The sequence below is a fragment of the Moschus berezovskii genome, chromosome 8, assembly GCF_049115385.1.
Source record: "Moschus berezovskii isolate FMDL1 chromosome 8, NW_MosBer_1.0, whole genome shotgun sequence".
Lineage (NCBI taxonomy): Eukaryota > Metazoa > Chordata > Mammalia > Artiodactyla > Moschidae > Moschus > Moschus berezovskii.
Window position 1 is genome coordinate 49846861 of NC_142467.1, and position 19174 is coordinate 49866034.

Sequence of the window (19174 nt, forward strand, 5' to 3'; positions counted from 1 at the left end):
TTTTCCAGCTGGGCTGACCTGGGCTGAATTCAGCCTGAGAGGTTTATGGGCTAGGTGAACTTGGGCGGACGTTACTTTACCTCTGGGTTCCAGCTTCCTCACTTTTAAAATTGGGATGGAGGGGAATTCAATCCTAAAGAAAATCAATCCTGAATATTTATAGGACTGATGCTGAAGCTGAAGCACCAATACTCTGGCCCCCTGAAGTGAAGAGCCTACTCATTGGAAAAGATCCTGATGCTGGGAAAGATTGAAGGCAACAGGAGAAGGGAGTGACAGAGGATGAGATGGTTGAATGGCATCACCGACTCAATGGGAATGAGTCTGAGCAAACTCTGGGAGATAGCAAAGGACAGGGAAGCCTGGCATGCTGCAGTCCACAGGCTTGCAAAGAGTTGGACGATTTAGTGACTGAACAACAACGGCTAGTGGTTAGGACTCAGTACTTTCACTGTCGTGGGTAGTGTTCAATCCCTGGTTGGGGAACTGAGATCCTGCAAGACTCACAGCGCAGCCAAAAATAAAAACAAAAAAAATAAATACCAAACTAGGGATGAAGACAGTCTCCAGTTCTCTGGGAGGTGGTGGGGAGAGGGCAGTGGCACGAAGTACTGAGGCCCCCAAGGAGGACTCACTGAGAAAAGTCTCTGGGGAAGTTAACCCCTGAGACCCATTCAGTGTGTCTTCCCCTGCCTTGTCTGGCCCAAAGGGATCAGCACAGTCTCCTCCAATCTAATGTCCCTACTGGTACATCTCAGAGTGGGGCTGCGCCTTTGGAGGAACTGGAACATGGGGAAACCAGATCTACTGCCCCTGGGTCCTGGGCCATGCTCGGCAGCTCTAAAGGCAGGAGCATGACTGAGTGGCATTCCTGGTGCTGGCAGGAGAGGAAGGAGGATGCACACCACAGCGGCTGAAAGCAGCCCATTCAGCGTGACAGCAGGCTCGGGAGAGCATCTGATGGTTCCAAGGGAAATATTTGCTGGGGAAAGAAAGGGGCACACGGTCCGGGTGACTTTCACTCACATGTGACCACATGACGTCCACATGAACGGGTCTCTTGAGGGCACAGCAGACGGGTTACCCCTGTTACCTCCATCCTGGGTACAGCACCCTGTGGGGGTGGGATCAAGCTGGGAGTGGGTGGGCAGAGCCCTCTCAGGTCAGCAGCCTCTTGGATGAGGCCACAGAGCTGTAGTCAACAAGGCCAGAAGATGCCTATTTATTCATCCTACTTATTGACCCCGAAGCCTTACCACTGACACCATTACCACCACGGACAGAGGTTTCAGCGTGTTCAGATGACCAGAGCACTGGGGTGGCAGTCAGGAACACTTTTTACATCGAAACTGATTTCTGGAATAGGCAGTATATACTCATGATGCAAAATTGTAAAGGTACAAAAAGGATGCAGAGAAAAGGAAGTCTCCCAGCTTCCCACCGCTTCCTTGGATTCCTAGGAGGAAGCAACACTACCGCTGAGTATACACACATATGCATTTACATGACATTGATAGTGGCACATTATACACACAGCGGCAAACCTTCTTTTTGTTTTCCTCCCTGATCTTGTCTCTGCAAAATTCAGGACCTGGAATATAACAGGCAGGAATGAATGTTCTAGGAATGATGGATTAGTGAATGGGGTTTGTGGATGAGTGAATGATATCCATCCAGGTTTAGGCCTCTTGTACTCGGTATTTTGAGACGTATCCCTAACCTTGGGAGGTTTCCTCTTCCCTTGGCATGTTGCTGCAGGTAGATAAATTCAGGCCTTCTTGACCCTGGCACAGAGCCATAATGGGGGAACTAAATGAACAAGGCTGCTGAACAGCTTAATTGTCATTTCCACCAGCAGATGGTTACCAGGGAGACTCAAAGAATGTTAGAACTGGGAGGGGTTTTTCAGAGATGTGGAGGCAGCCTGACAAAATCTCAGAATTGGGGTGGGTCATTTCACCAGTTCTGTACAACTTTTTAAATGTTCATTCCAGTGATAATCTAAAACAATTAAAAATTATATTTTTGGACCATCTGATTGTCTGACAAGTAATGTTACATGGCCATGTGACTATACCCGTGTTGGTGTTTGTGTTTATGATCATATGGGCACTGGGAGAATCAAGGATTCCACAGCCCACTGAATAAAACAAGGATTTCATGTAGATCAAACTGAGCAGGTTCTTATATTCTGTGTCCGTAGAGCCCTGCAGTCAAGATCCCTTGACATATTCTTAGGATCTTTAAAAGCATCTGGACGTTACTTTAGTACCAGAAACTTGGTGAAGGAAAGAGGACGCCAGGCAAGGGTTGGGAGCCTGGATGTGAGTCCTGTCTCTGCCTCTGATTGACTGAGTCACCTGGACTCTCCTGTCTCTTCTGTTTTAATTTCTCCATCAATAAAACAGGGATCAAAATGCCTTCCTCACCGGATATTACGAAGGCAAAATGAGAGAGTAAATGTGAAAGTTCAGTCTTTATGAACGTATTCAGCCCTCTCATCTCATGAAGGAGGGAGATGAAGCGGGAGGAGGTGTAACAATTTTTTCAACATCAATTATTGGCCGAGCTAGGCAGGGAACCCAGGCTCCTAACCTCACCTGGTTCTCCTCCTCCACTGCCCCGGGCACCTAGGCCATTAGCAGTGATGGTGTGATTCTAATTCTGGAAAGTGTAATAATAACATCTCAGAGGGGGCCTGTCACTGTTTGGGCAAACACACTATCTTTATTTTTATTTGTTAAAGAGATTGAATTAAGGAAACCAAAACAAATAAATAAGCACACTGAACTCCCCACAACCACACCTCTCTTCCTGGAGCAAAAGCAAATTCTTCCTCAGGCAAAAGGTCAGACAGGAGACAGAACACCCAAACAAGCCGTGTAGTGCCTGACACTTTGATTTACCAGTTGGCTGCGGTAAAGGGCCACGGAGCTGGGTATGTGTGTTTCATTTTCAGCACCTGCTGCTCTGGGAGATGTGGTTTCAGGGTCAGGGTCGGTCATCCAGGGCAGGCTTTGAGCTTCAGAAATCAGGGACCATGTCTGGTCAATGTTTCCTCCAAGCTCAGCTCAGGGCTTTGCATACAGTAGGTGCTCAATCAATGTTTTGAGAATGAAGGCATGTGTGGCTAGCATCATGTTCTTTGTTTTTAAAGATTTGGAAGTATGAAACTTCCCTGGTGGTCCAGTGGTTAAGAATTCACCTTCCAAAGCAGGGGACACCTGTTTGAGGGGCTTTCCTGGCAGCCCACTCCAGTTCTCTTGCCTGGAAAATCCCATGGATGGAGGAGCCTGGTAGGCTGCAGTCTGTGGGGTCACTAAGGGTCGGACACGACTGAGCGACTTCACTTTCACTTTTCACTTTCACACATTGGAGAAGGAAATGGCAACCCACTCCAGTGTTCTTGCCTGGAGAATCCCAGGGGCAGGGGAGCCTGGTGGGCTGCTGTCTATGGGGTCACACAGAGTCGGACACGACTGAAGTGACTTAGCAGCAGCAGCCTGGTAGCTCAGATGGTAAAGAATCTGTCTGCAATGCAGGAGACCTGGGTTCAGTCCCTGGATCAGGAAGATTCCCTGGAGAAGGGAATGGCTACCCACTCCAGTCAGTATTCTTGCCCGGGGAATTTCATGGACAGAGGAGCCTGGTGGGTCGAAAAGAGTCTGTGGGTTGAAAAGAGTCAGACACAACTGAGCAACTAACACTTTCACTTTCTCTTTCACAGGGAACTAAGATCCCACATGCTGTGGAGCAACTAAGCCCTCACATCCCAACTAAAACTCGACACAGCCAAATAAATAAATATATTAAAAAAAAAAAGATTCAGAGGGGCCTCTCAGTGAAGACATGTCTCAAAACTCCCTGTTCAAAACCAGGAGATCAGGAAGCAAAGGAGTCAGGGCAGAAATGGCCTGCATTTCAGGGACTCAGCAAGTGGTAAGCAAAGAGTGAGGCTCAGTTCAGAGGGTGAGGTCAGACACAACAGGATGATTGATTGATTGACTGGGTCGGGTCTCTGTGCTGAGTATATCCCATGTGTCAGGCTCTGGGCTGGATGCTGGGGATCACAAGTGGAGAATATCTTACATCCCAGGAACCTCCAGTCTGCAATGATGAACATAGCAGTGAAGAAGAGTTTGGGCTCAAGTTCCTACTGTCCAGCACAGGGAACTCTGCTCAATGTTTCACGACAGCCTGGATGGGAGGGGAGTTCGGGGGAGAATGGATACATGTATATGTATGGCTGAGCTCCTTTGAGTCCCTATCAAAACATTGTTAATTGGCTATACTCCAATATAAATAAAAGTTTTGTTTTTTTTTTTTAAGAAGAGTTTGGGCTTTGGAATCAAACAGACAAGAGCACAAACCACAGCTCCACAACGTGTGACGTTGGACAAGCGTCTTTACCTCTTCTCTACATGTTGTTTTCCCTCATTGTAAAATGGGATGAAGACTAGTAACTGCCTCCTCCGCTGGTAAATAAGATACAATCCAAAGGCACAGAGCACCTGGCCCAGAGAGACTGCTTCATACCTGCTATCCAGCATGGCCAACTGATGGGGCCTGGACCCAACTAAATGTGGGCCCAGCTCCTCCCTCTGCCTGAGCCCCCAGCAGCTTCTCTGACCCGGCTGGAGGAAGGAGCTCTGATGGGCATCTCCCTGTCCATGCACATCAAGTTATTCATAGTGGATTTGTTATTGTAGTTGCTGTGGTTGTTATTTCTACTAAGAACATTGAGCTACGAATAAACTGTGCATTTCTCTTGATGAATGTGGAAATGAGTTTCTCTAGGGCGTACATAATAATAATAATAAACAACTGGAAAAATAAGGGCATTGAGTAATCAGGATGAATGCTGTGGAGATGGAACCTGGTCCTGGAGGTGTTCTGAGAGGCCAGGCATTAACCTGATAGTTGCTGGATCCCGGAGAGGTTGGGGTGGGTCCCTAGGGTAGGAGCTGGGGCAGCCAGTGCACAGGGCGTCACATGGTCAAGGGATTGGGGAGAGACTCAGAGTAGTAGCTATTTATCAATCGGTATTGGTTGGTTACTAATAGCAACATGGAATTATTTCAAAATTTTAATAATCAGTGGGGTCAGAATGGTAAGCATTGGTGAATAAATACCTGGGAGTAAATATCTCTAAGAGTAGAATTGCTAGGTTGTAGAGAAAGTGAAAGTTCAACTTTATAAAATATAATAACAGATCATTTTCCAAATCATTTATCCCCACAGACATTTCCTCTAGTAGAAAGCGTCAGGTTGATCCCCATCCTTGCCAACGCTTGGCATTGTCAGGTTCCTTTTTTTTTTGCCAATCTAGTGGATGTAAAATTAATCTCATAAAGGTCTTAATTTGTATTTTTCTGAATCCTAATAAGAATAAATATCTTTTCATGTGTTTATGGGCCTAGAGTTATTTGCTTAAAGGACCTGGGTCTCTGACACCACAGAAAACATTCTGCTATCTGCCTTGATCAACAGCCAGGTGGAAGAGTAAGAGTACTGGGTGGCAAGCCAGGGGACCTGGGTTCCAGCCTCAGTATGGTCACACACCTGCTCTGTGACCTTAGGCAAAGTAGTTGCCTTTTCTGAGCCTCAATTTTACCATCAGCCATGTTGCTGCTGCTGCTGCTGCTGCTGCTGAGTCACTTCAGTCATCTCCGACTCTGTGCGACCCCATAGATGGCAGCCCACCAGGCTCCCCCGTCCCTGGGATTCTCCAGGCAAGAACACTGGAGTGGGTTGCCATTTCCTTCTCCAGTGCATGAAAGTGAAAAGTGAAAGTGAAATTGCTCAGTCCTGTCCGACTCTTAGCGACCCCATGGACTGCAGCCTACCAGGCTCCTCCATCCATGGGATTTTCCAGGCAAGAGTACTGGAGTGGGGTGCCATTGCCTTCTCCGCAGCCATGCTGGGGAGACCCTTATTCTGCTCACAGTTTGGGCAACTAAGAGATCAAGTGAGATAATCGAAGTAAACGTGCTTTGGGACTGAAAAATCCTGCACCAGGCAGAGATACATATGCATTCCCTCTTTGAAGATGGTTTAAGAAGGCTGTGAAGCCCAGAAGAGCTGGAGCAACCAGCCAGCCTCCTGGAAAGCAGAGAGCACCAACTCCAAGGCTTAAATGAATGCCTCCTTCCTTCTTCTTGCCTCCACCCCACCCCAGGCACCTCTCTACCTCCATCAAGCAGAGAAGAAGCAAATCCCTTCAACTCCTGGCACAAACATGCCTTAGGTACCCCAAGGGGCTTTGGAAACCCAAACTTATGCTCAGGCTGCTCTAATGTGAAGACTGTGGGCCTTCTGGGGCCTGGTGCTAACCTGGGAGGATTGCTAAACCAGCCACTGGGCCATCAGGTGGCCATGGACTTAGCTGCCTAGGCTGAGACAGAGATGCAGACACACTGCTGGGTCTAACTCTGAGGTTCATGGCTCTTTCTTCTGTTCCTTCTGGCCTCACATCCCTCACCTGTTCAATAGCAGAAGGGTCAGCCTAGGCAGGCATGTCTCAAAGTGTGTGCTGTGGAACATCAGCCATCATATGCAATTACTTGCTCAGTTTTGTCTGACTCTTTGCAACTCCATGGGCTGTAGCCACCATCATGGACAGTGGTTAATGAGCGGAGGAAAGATTCTGTGGTGAATGGAACATTGAGTTCAGTTATTTTTGCAGCTAACAAGATTTGCTGAACGTACCAGGCACTGGGTTCAGCACTTTACAAGCATTTTCTCATTGACCTCTTAAAATTACTCTGAGGTCCTATGGCTGTCTGCATTTTACAGATGAGGAAACGAAGGCTTGGCAAGGTTAGATTTACCCAAGGTCTCTCAACTGGTAAGTGGCAGAGTCATGATTCAAGCCCAGGTGGCCCATGTCCAGATCTCTTGTTCTCAATTAGGTTGAATTAACAGGGTGTGGTGATGGGTGACATTGTCGGGGCATGAGAAAGGGGAAGGAAGAATTCACATGCCCACCCACCCTTTTTTTTATTCAGCTCCGTGTCATATAGTATCCTGGTGGGTGGTGGAGAAATACAATGAAAAAAACAACAACAAGCCACCCCACTCTACCCCTTAGAACTTCAGACAAGGAGGAAGATTTAGCAGAGCACGAAGCATGCTGGGTTGGGTATGGGGAAACAAGTCTTTCTGAAGTGGTCTCTTTTTAAGCCAAGACTTGCTGCTGCTGCTAAGTCACTTGACTTAACGGACCATTAAACATGGGAAGAGGGCAGGAGAAATAGCATGTGCAAAGGCCAGGAGCTGAGGTAGAGCATGGAGATTCACAGACACAGTGGACTGACGGGGTATGGGCCTGGGAGATGAGAGCCTGGATGTCAGCAGAGGGCAGTCACTCGAGGTCTTGACTCTGAGGCTTCTAGATTGGGACTGGGACAAGGGAGGGGAGAGAATTTGAGGAAATACTGGGGGAACAGTGGTCTGTTGGCTGGAGCTGGGAACATGGGTGAGGGCAAAGGAAGTGGTGGTCATGAGCTTGGTTTTGGCCTCCCTAGTGCTGAAAGGGGGTCACCATTAAGGTCTTTTCCACTGCTGACCTTCTAAACTTCCCTGGAAGGAAGGAACATCTCCCTGCGGCCCCTCCACCCCCAAATATTCTGGGCAGGAAGGAGCGGGATCTGTTTTGTCAACGCAGCTTGCAATAAAGAGTCTCATTCGGGGAGGCAAACAGCTGCTTGACTATTAATAGGCAGGGGCCTCAGCCGCAGCCTGCTGGGAGGGCCTCAGCATGCAGTTCTGGAAAGGTGAATCTCTTCCTTCTGCCTGTCTGGATTTTGCACCCCGTGGTGGAACAATAGGCTGGGTGCTTGTTTCTTGGAAGGTCAGTCACCCTAAGATTTGGCTGGGGCACCTCCAACACGTGTGGCCAGGCCCTGCTGGGATGCTGACCCTCCCCCTGCTTCATGTTGGATATAGCCAGAGGGAGAGGGAGCCCCAAGAACCCGGAGCTGGCCCGAGAAACAGACATCCATGTGGAAGGGGCAATGTATGGTTGGGGTCTCCACAGATGCTCTTGTGGCAGATCAGGCACCCATCCTGGAGAGGGTTGTGGAGAAATCAGAATGGGGGCAGCTGGAAGGGAAGGGGGGTATCAGCCTAGAAACAAGAGAACTGAGGGGATTTCCCTGGTGGTCCAGTGGCTAAGACTCCATGTTCCCAATGTAGGGGGCCCAGATTTGATTCCTTCTCAGGGAACTAGATCCCACATGCCCAAAGTACAAATTCACATGCCACAACTAAAGATTCCTCAGGCCACAACAAAGATCAAAGATCTGGCATGCCGTAGCTAAGACCGGTGCAGCCAAATAAATACATTTTTTAAAAATTTTAAGAAAAAGAATTAAAAGAGAGAGAGAAAGAGAGAACCAATGAAAGAAACTGGAGGATACAGGAGATGGAGGTGGAGCCAGGGGTCAGAGTGAGCCCACGCTTAGGGTGTCTCTTGTCATGATCTGGGCCAGGGTTGAGAGGAGTCTGGAAGTCCAGACCTCAGAGGGTAAGGCCCAGAGAAGGCCACAGGTCCCTTTTGGCTGTCACCATCATAACGCATGACCTCATGTGTGGCCAGCCAGGTCGCCTCTCCAAATGAGCCTATAGAGAGGGCGGCTGGGAGCGAGCTATTGGAAACCCGAAGGGCATCCTGGGCTGCACCGAGGCCAGGTCCTGCCATGTGAGTAACCCCGTGGTGCTGGCCCGAGCGGGCGCAGGCCTCACAGGCTGGCTTTGTTCCCACTCTCTCAGGTGGCTGCTTCAGGTGGTGGCCACTTCAAAGAAGCCCCATTTAAAAGCAGGGCCTTGCCTCAAGTTTCCTAAGGGTCTTGTCTGGGCTAATGAGATCATTAAGAGCCTCCTTATTAAATGGGTTTAAATAGGGTTTGCCTGTACGGCCTCTGGCTGAGCCCTGCGCTCTGGATGTAGTTGTTGTTTTAAAAAAATTTTTTTTAGTTAATTTTAACATATGTGGATTTCTATCTGTGGACGTACTTAGCAATGAGCTTGAAAGCATAGGCTATGGCCTTGGACTGCTGGGGTTGCACCCTGGCCCCTCACTTTCTGGTAGTGTGACCTCAGGCTAGTGACCTACCAATCTCCAGGGGCTCGGTTTCCCCATTGTAAAGGGGGCTGGTAGCTGTGCTGCTGGATCATACTGCAGAACCATCTTACGGACTCCCTGTTGCCCCAGGAAGTGACAGGCTCCTTGGAGTGGTCAAACTTTCACGGCCTGTGCATGGCCCCATTCCTTAGCATTACCCCTTCCTCACTCTCCTAATGGGAGCCATGTGGACCAGCCCTCACTGTGCTATTCCCCATCATGAAAGTTTCTTTGCCTTCATCCTTCCCTGCCTCACCCTCCTGCTCCTTGAAGTCCCCACTATAGGTCTGCTTTGGTCACTCACCAATTCTGTGTGTCCCCCATGATGGGGCTCACTGCCTTGTACTGAAACACCCGGCCATCTGGGTGGCTTTCTTCCCTAGACTGTAAGCTCCATAAAGGCAGGGACTCAGCCATGTTCCTCATGGCGTCTTCAGGGCCCAGAGCGACACATGAGCGCTTCTTAAATAGCCTCTGTCCTGTATTTGCAGTTCATTTAAAGGTTAAGGCTGCCTCTGGGTCTCCTGTCACTGGCTGCTCCTTGAAGTTGCCCCATGTCTTCTCACTGGCCTTGACTCAACCCCACTGTAGTGAAGCCTGTGTCAGGTAAAAAGCACAGGGTGGGGCCCTGGAAGCCAGACCCCCCTGGATGTGGCTGTCATTCTTTCATCAACTACCTGAACTCCAACCTCTTGGTTAGGCCTATCCGGCTCTGCTGGGCCTTCCCCTGAGGATAGCATGCAGATTTCCAGAGCATTCTGAATCTTTGTACTTTCCCCGCTCCGAACTCCACAACACTGGTGTCTAGATTGACAAGGAAGTCCATGAGGGGAGTGCCTGGCTCCAAGTGTGAGCTCTGAGGCTGTGTGGCTGGCACAGCAGGAGTAAAGTCAGGATCCTTTACTGAGCGGAAATAGCATTTCTCAAGTCAAAGATGTGAGCAAAGAACAGACAAATGGGAAGCAGAGTGAGAAAACTTAAGTGGGGAGTGGGACAATCAAGAGAGAGCCAGGGCCAGCTTGGAGGACTGAGTGGAGTCTGGTGGTTCGGGACCAAGGACACGAGCAGAGTGAAACCACTTCTATCTAACTTATGCTCCTGGGGAGAGCTGGGCGGCTTACAGGGGCCACTCAGGCTAAATGCTTATCTTCCCACTAAACCAGGAGGTCCTCAAGGAGACAGACCATGTACTCTTCACATCTCTGTCCCCAGGATTGCAGAATAAATCCCAAATCCTTTCAAGCAGTCAGCATTTAACAGAAGAGCTCTCTTTCTTGGGCATGTGAAATTGGTGATATCTCTCCTCTGGTAAAAATAGATGTAATTTGTTGAGCTCTTACCATGTACCAGGCACGGTGCTGAGTCCTTCACATCCATCATCTCCAGTGCTCTCAGGTCCATGAGAGCAGGAACCGAGCCTGTATTATCCTACCACTGCGTCCCCAGGGCCCAGCACAAGCCTGACACAGAGCTGATGCCAAATATATATTTGTCGAATGAAGGAAATACTCTTTATAACCTATACTTTACAGATAAGGAGCTGAATCTCAAACAAGCTGAGTAACTAAGGTTACTCAGCAAAGTGAGATGGAGAAGTTAGGATTTGCATTTAGGTTTGTCTGACTGCAAAGTACACAGGCTTAGCCATGCTTGGCAGTCATGGCTGTTATCTGAGACCTCGCTAGCAAACTGTGGCCTGAGAACCAGCATCAGTGGCATCACCTGGTAGCTTCATGGAATTGCAGAATCTCAGCTGCACCCCAGGTCTATTGAATCAGGATCTTCATTGTAACAAGGTACCCAGGCAACTCAGATACACACTGAAGTGTGAGAAGCCTGTTCTCAGCGGTACATACTTCTTCCCTCCTCCCCAGCCAATCCACCCCCACAGCCACTCAGAGGGTCTATGCCCTTGATTGCCAAACAGCCTCAATCAAACTGCACTTGGCCATTGGGTCCTTTGTCCTTTGCCACGAGACTGCTGGGTGTAATTGTAGTGCTGGCAGCTTTGGCCATGACTTTTAAAATGATTACCATTGAAGGATCAAAAGCATATTTTCACCTTTTAAATCTTGTATGCCCATCAAGATTCTAGCACCTGGAGGTCCATGTTTATGAAAATGGAAAAAGAGTTTTTCAACCGGTGGTCTTGCCTCTGAACAGGGGGTCTCATCTGGACAGGGGCCCTTCTTGATACTCTGCTCTTCTATATCCAATCATAGAGGTTGTAGATTTTCACTTCAGTCTCTGTTTATTATGAAGACAATTTAATCCAATAATTATGTTCATAAACTATTCCCCAGTGATTTAAGAGGCTCTGCTCATTTATGTTTTGAAGCTTATGAGTTTGGTCTTTCAAAACAGCTTACAGAATTGCTTTGTGTAACAAAAGGAACAAGAGAAGACAGCTCATGGTTTACTTCACCCAGGCTTCCCCCCTCCCTTCTCTCTCTGGTCTCTCAGGTCCCTAGGCCATTGTCTTTGATGTGTCTTTAGCCTCTCCAATAAGTCCTGTGCTGCTCTTGTTCCAGAATTCCAGGTAGGGATTTTCTCTAGAGTCACCTGCCTTCTGCTTATAGACTTATCTAAATCAAGAGTTCTTATCCTCTGGTCTGTCAAATGAAATAGGAGGCCCTTGATCACCAAGAAACTGTATGTGAGGACTTCGCTGGTGGCCCAGTGATTAATACTCCACCCCCCTCAATACATGGGGCACAGGTTCGATCCCTGGTCAGGGAACAAGATCCCACAGGCCACAACTAAAAATCCCACACGCCCCAGTGAAGAATGCACATACGGCAGCTGAGGCCTGGTGCAGCCAGACACAGTTTTTAGAAAAGAAATTGTATATGAAATTTGGTGCCGGTATGCATTTTCACAGGGGAAGAGTCAGTACTTTCCTCAGATTCTCAGTGGGGTCTGTGGCTTCCAGAAGATCACTGGTCTCTCTGTCTCTGGACTTTCAGGACCTGCGTCTGTTTCTCCCCTTGTCCTCAAGTGACTTGGAGTTTATTTTATTGTAAAACTGCAAGTCTCACTTGAGTCAGGACTAGAGCCTGTGCCATTCACATCAGAGGTTCTACCTTTTAGGGTTAGGGTTAGGGTTAGGTCACAAAGTGTATTTTTCTCCTTACTCCAACACATGTGAAAGGAGCTGTAACTTCATGTATTTAGTTTGCAGACAAACCCTAATGCACTGATGACTTCCCAGACCTCTTTAAAAAAAAACAAACTACTCTGCCCTCCTCCCCATCCTCCCCACCAAGGAATCTGTAGCTCACAGGTTGAGACTTTGGTTATAGATAATAAGAAAGGAAAGAGTCTAAGTTATTATCAAGTCTGAGAGTGAGTGAAGTTGCTCAGTCGTATCCGACTCTTTGCAACCCCATGAACTGGGGCCTACCAGGATCCTCCATCCATGGGGTTTTCCAGGCAAGAGTACTGGAGTGGGTTGCCATTTCCTTGTCCAGGGGAACTTCCTAACCCAGGGATTGAACCCGGGTCTCCCACATTAGAGGCAGATGCTTTACCGTCTGAGCCACCAGGGAAGTCATTATCAAGTCTAAGTACCCCCATTTCACAGATAAGGACATTAAGGCTACTAAGAGGAGAAACTACCGGTGTATGGCCAGAGTGCCTGTCAGAGCTGGGGCTAAGAATCAAGTGTTCTGACTTACCGAACTCCACATCTGTCCTCCACTGAGGCTTGCATAGCTCCAACTACACAGACATGCTCAAGAAATATTTGTGAAATAGATGAATGAATAGTGAGCAGGAGAAGGATGCCTGTAGATCTGATTTTCTCTGTATGTTAGTCACTCAGTCATGGCCCATGGCTTGTAGCCTGCCAGGCTGCTCTGTTCATGGAACTCTTTCAGGCAAGAATACTGGAGTGGGTTGCCATTCCCTACTCCAGGGGATCTTCCTGATGCAGCGATCGAACCCGGGTCTCCTGCATTGCAGGCAGATTCTTTACCGTCTAAGGCACCAGGGAAGTCTGAAAGTCTTCTCTATTTAGCTAAAATAAGTTAATAGTCTTTCTCTCCCTCCCTTCTCCCTTCCTTGCTGTGCCCGCCACCCCCACCCACCCACCCCCACCCAACAGATGCCTGGACTGGGCTGATGCAGCAGTTTGAGCCTAGAGGAAAAGCCGGAAGGAATGACAGGGCTTCTCTCCTTGGAACTTAAAGTTAAGGAGCCCTAACTTGATTTCATTGGACTCCAGCTTCAGTTTCTAATAATAATCTTATACCACTTTTCAAGCATACGTACATTCATTTGACTGTTATTCGCAGAACAGTTTTTATGTGCTGGGCTCAGCACTACAACACTGTACTGGGCTGAGGATGTGAGGGTACAGACAGGCATGGCCCTGTCTTCCGGATGCCTGCAAAGGTGATGGCTACAAACCTTTGGAGGCCATAGCGTTGATGGTCCCCATTCTCCTGCCTGCAAGTCTGGTAGATCTTCGTTGATCCAAGGGGGTCAAAGTAGCCAGGATCACTTTCTTCTTGTGGTGGGCACTGCTGCATATTCCAACTCCCCATGCAGGACCGAAAGGAACCTGGAGGGCATTGAGTTCAATGCTTGGCTTCATATGGGGGCACTGAGGCCCAGAGCAGCCATGGGACTTCCCTAAGGTAATCAGAGAGTCAGGTGTCCACCCAGGACCCTTATGTTAGTCTCGGAGATTGGTCCTGAGGGCTGGATTAAGCCAGGGGCAGAGACGAGGGTGAAGGCAGGAGCAAAAGCAGAAGACAAGAGGCAGGAACATACACAGGGTGAAGGGAGCAGGGAGGAAGGCCACGCTGGCTTTTCATTTATTGCTCTGAAGTCGAAAAGAGGTTGCTTTGGATGTGAGGTCAAGGTTACCATCACAGAGAACTTGTCATGCTGCCAGCTGCAGAAGCCAAGCCCAGTTCAGAGACAGATGCTGTCCTCAGGAACCAGGGGGCCCAGCAGGAAAACAGAATTGCTACCAAATTTATGAAGCACTTCCCTGTACCAGGACATTTATATATTTCAGCACACTGACCTTTTCAATGAGAAAATTGCTGCTCAACCCAAAGAATTCTTCCCGAAAGAATCGTGAGGATCAAATAATAATTATTATTGTTATAGCAGTAATGTCAGGAGCCATTTACTTGAGATGCAAACAGTTGGGAGCCAGCAAGCAGTCAGACACAACGGTCAGAGGCACTGTACCCATCCTGATTTTACAGGGAGGAAATGACTCCACTGAGGAGGAGAGATTTGCTCAAGGTCCCACTATGGACCAGCAGTGGGTGGGATTAGGACTTGGGTCCTCCTCCCCAGAGGTCAGGACTTGCCAGGTGACACAGTGGTAAAGAATTTGCCTGCCGATGCAGGAGACACAAGAGACACGAGTCTGATCTCTGGATTGGGAAGATCCCCTGGAGAAGGGAATGGCTACCTACTCCAGCATTCTTGCCCAGAGAATCTCATGGACAGAGGAGCCTGGCGGGCTCAGTCTGACACTACTGAGCCACTGAGCATGCGTGCACTCCTAGAGGTCAGGGTCTGGCCTGATGCCTCTAGCTCTGCAGCCAGCCTCAGGGAAGGGGTACACAGCCTTGAACAGGCCAGGAGGTTCCCAGAGCCCTTCACCCTCCCTGACTCTGGGGGTGCAGCCCCACTGAGTCAGTGCCTGCCCTCTCTGCACCCCCTTGGCAAAGTCATCACCCACAAGCCTAGCCAGCTGTCTTCAGCCCTGTACTGAAGCTGGCACACTTCTCCTTGGCTGAGTCCTGCCATTGGCTCCGGGGCCATGGATGTCTCAAGCAGTCTCCAGGTAGCTCACTTTGAGGGTTTCCAGACTCCCCCTTCTTAGCCAGAGGGAGATGAGCAGAGAAAGCCCCAGGCCTAAAGCTGAGGGCCTGGTTTTTCAGTAATGTAGAGGGGACCTGGCATAAAGCTCAGAAGAGAAGAAACCAACAGGAAAAGTGAGGGCAATTATCTCTGGATGATATGTGTGGCCAGGGAGGTAAGGGTTCCCGATGTCTTCATCCACAGAGCAGGGCCAGGGGATCTGAACCGTAAAGGGACACACTCTCGCGATGAACAGAGGTGATATCCAGAGACGGTGCTGCACACTGGATCCCTTAATGAGAATGAAATGAAAAATTCCGTTATATTTTCAGGCCTTCTCATTATACCATTTTAATTTGATGCCAACATGTCTTTAATACCTCTCTAAGCTTTGCTAGCCTCTGTGTGTGTGTGTGTGTGTGTGTGTGTGTGTGTGTACACACATACTAAAATCTTTTTTTTTTTAAAGCAGGCCTTGGGCTTGGAGCCTTTGGCAGGCAACAGTATCTAGTTAGAATTTAATAACATTGTTTTTATGGTATTTATTTTTACTTTTAGCTCCTATTTATGGCAGGTGAGACTAGTTTTCCATTTGCAGTAGTGATATAAAGTTTCCATTTAAAAAACATTTAAGTTAAAAAGAGTCTATTTAAAGAAAAATACTAAATGAATAATAATACAGGTGGCTGGCAGACATAACCTACATGGTCAAGGTGGTATGGGTACCCCTGATATTTGGGAAATACTGACACATACAATCGTGGAAAAAAAGTCACATATTCTCAGAATCAAAGACCATTGAATTTTAGAAGCCCAGGATTATAGAATCCCAGGACACAGAATCTTAGAACCATAAACCCTAAAATGAATAATATATGAGATACTATAAAACATAGTCTCTCACAAAATCTTTGCATGTGGAGGAGAGAGCCTTGAAGCCATCTGTCGGTTCAATTCCCTCATTTTGATGTGGGGAAACTGAGGCCCCTAGAGATTAAGGATAGAATGAAATAACATATGTGAAAGAGCCTTGTAAAACACAACATGTTCTTCAAACAGTAAGAATATTTGGAAAAGGATCCCCTAAAGTCACAGGACTTTCTAGCAGGGAACTGGGACTGAAATCAGCTCTCTTAACTCCTGCCCCTGCATCTGGGACTTTCTTTTCCTTCTCAGCTATGATGAATTTCTCTCTCTTTTTTTAAATTTAAATTTTACTTTTTGCATATGCACACTTCTATATTTATTTGTTTGCTTGTTTCTGGCTTTGCTGGGTCTTCATTGCTGCACGCAGGCTTTCTCTACTTGCAGTGCTCAAACTTCTCACTGTGGTGGCTTCTCTTGGTTCGGAGCACAGGCTCTAGGGTACGTGGGCTTCAGTAGCTGTAGCACGGGAGCTCTTTAGCCATGGCATTGGGCTTAGCTGCTCTGCGGCATGTGGAATCTTCCTGGCCCAGGGATCGAACCCATGTCCCTTGCATTGGCAGGTGGATTCTTATCCACTCTGCCACCAGGGAAGTCTTATGATGAATTTCTTGAGGCTCCACTGTCCCAGGCCCGGCCTCTGCTGGGAGCTGGGGGAACATCTGCACGGGGCTGGGCTGCAGGGACCCCTTCAGGGGTGGGAGCAGAGGAAAAGGAGGCCATGTTCAGGGGTCTCATGCAGTGCAGTGGGGTATAGGTGGGGGAATCAGGGCATATTTAGTCCTCTCCATTCTCTGAGCTGTTGAGGCCTCATCTGCCAGACCAGAATGTTGCCAAGGGAAAATCAATTTTATGATTCTAGCTCAGCTTTTTTCTGGGGCCTCAATTTCTTCTTCTGTCCAATAGTTAGGAAACTAACCAACACTTTTCCTGATGCCCAGAGCTGCAAGCATAGTTCCCAGGGTCTTATCTGGAAAAAGAAGGGCTCCATCCCAAGCGTGTCTTGGAGGAACTCAGCGGGAACCAGGATGTTAACAAAGCAAGATTTTGAGAGCTGTGGATGGGATGACGAGAAAAGAGATTCATTGCTTTGTTGAGAAAGACCCTTACCCCCCAGCTTCTGCCAGAGTGACCTTCCTTTCTCCAGGGACTGGAAATTTATGGGCTTTCCTTGGCTTGGGGCCAACTGCCCTGAAAATTGGGGCTTCAAGCTACGGCAACAGGCGGGACTACATGGGGAGGTCAGACATGCTGATCCAACCTAGTGTCTCTGGGTGCCCTGCTTTTAGAATTGCCTACCGTGTCACGGGCACTGACCCCATCCAAGTCCCAGCCCTTCCTCACACAGGGAGAGGGGGGTCTCTGGTAGGGATCAATGAGGCGCCCGTTTCTTCTAACCATACAGCCAATGAACCTTTTTCTCCTGATGACCAGACCTCAGGGAAGAGATCCAAGGCCACAGTGCTGCCCCCTTCTCCTGGGGGGCACCTCATCTGCCAGCCCTACATTTTCACACCCACTTCTGAAGTATGTTCTCTCTCCCTCTCCCCGGGAACTGTTTCATGTGGCTCATGGGAGGGGAAATGCCACGGGCAGTTGCTTCTCTATAGCTGCCCGACCAGGGCTGCAGCATCTCTTCTTCCTGAGGTGGCCCCCAGCCCACCTCCTGGGGGCCAGGTTCCCTGGGTGTTCCGTGATGTGGATTCCTGTGCAAGTTCCAGGTGCCCCAGTAGCAGCCCCCAGCGACACGCCTGACCCTTTCTGGCCTCCACCGTCTTCCAGACAGGCGCCTAAGGAGGAGGAAAAAAAGGACCATTTCTCCTCACCGCCGGCCCTCAGGAGTGTCTAAGCCATTCTCCCTACATTAATCATGGAAAAGACAGCACGCCCCAGCCCGGGAGGGAAAAAGTGCCTTTTTCATCTGTCTGGCTACATGGGTCTCAACGTGAAAGTTCAGCTCTGGCTAAGCTCTCGCTCCTGACAGCCGCCCTGCCGCCTCTGACCCCTCTTCCATAGCCTGTCTTGTCCACTGTCCCACGGAGGCCAGTTCAGGCTCCTTGGCACCCAGCGGCGGGGTCCCCGCCCTCTCTGGCCATTACCCCGGGTTGGGACTGTTAAGTATTTCCTCATTAAAGCCCTGGCAGCTCAGCTCAGGTCTTCAAGCCAACACCAATAGTTACAACTGCCCCAGAATGTTTGGACAGATTTCTGCAGTTACGAGTTTATGAAGTTGAAAGGTTTTTACAGATGGGGGACCATATTGGTGTTAAGGGAGACTATTTCTCCGGGAGGGGTGGGGGGAGTGTAGGTGGGTGGGTGCTGGCACTGAGTCTGCTGTCTTAAGATCCTCGCGGCAGGAAGAGGAGACGAAAGGGCCAGAAGGAACCAGGGAGGCCAACCAAAGAGCAAGCATAATGAGCCTGCACTGCCAGGAGGTGGAGGCAAGAGTGAGAGGGGACAGTGAGGGGCAGTTTCGCCTCCAAATGAGGAAAGAAAAACCCCACAGAAGGCGAGCACCAAATGCTGAATGCCTTTTGCAACCAGAGGAAGAGCTGGTTGATCTTCATTATTTTCTCTTCCCAAACTGAAAACCTCAGCAAGGTCAGGAAGTCTGGGGTAGTTATCAGAGATACCCCTCACCGCAAAGCTGACACAAATTATTGTGAATGTGCTTTCTTGGGGAAAGGATCCCTAAGCTGTATTATGTTTGAAAAGGTATCTGTGGCCAGAACTCCTGAGATATACCTACCCTCCCATTGTGTTGATAGGAAAATCGAGGCCCATGCTAGTTGATCATCTACCCATTCATCAAATATTTATTGACTAAGCACTGAGGCCACAGTTGGAATCAGGCAGAAGGTCCCTGTTGGCCCATTCAGTGCTGATTGTCATGGAAAGCCATGCAGACATGGGCTCTTGGGATGGGGCTGGAGTTTGGGGAACCCTCTCTGAGAAGTGGCATGTCATTTGGGGCTTGAGATTCAAGGAGGCAGCCATGTGAAGGTATAAGGAAAAGTGTTCTGGGCAGAGGAAATAGCCAGCTCAAAGGCCCTGAGGGTATATGAGCTTGGTGGAAAGGCAGAGGGCCAGTGAGCAACACACAGAAGTGGGAACAGAGGAGGCCAGTGAGACGGGTCATGTAGGAACATGGCAAGGAACTGGGGGTTTATTCTCAGGGCAGTTGGAACCCACAGAGAATTTGGAGTAGACTACTCTAGATTCTGCCCACATGGAGAATCTCCAACTTAGAATTCCAGAAGGCAAGCCCAGCATTCCTCCTACTGTACCACACTGCCT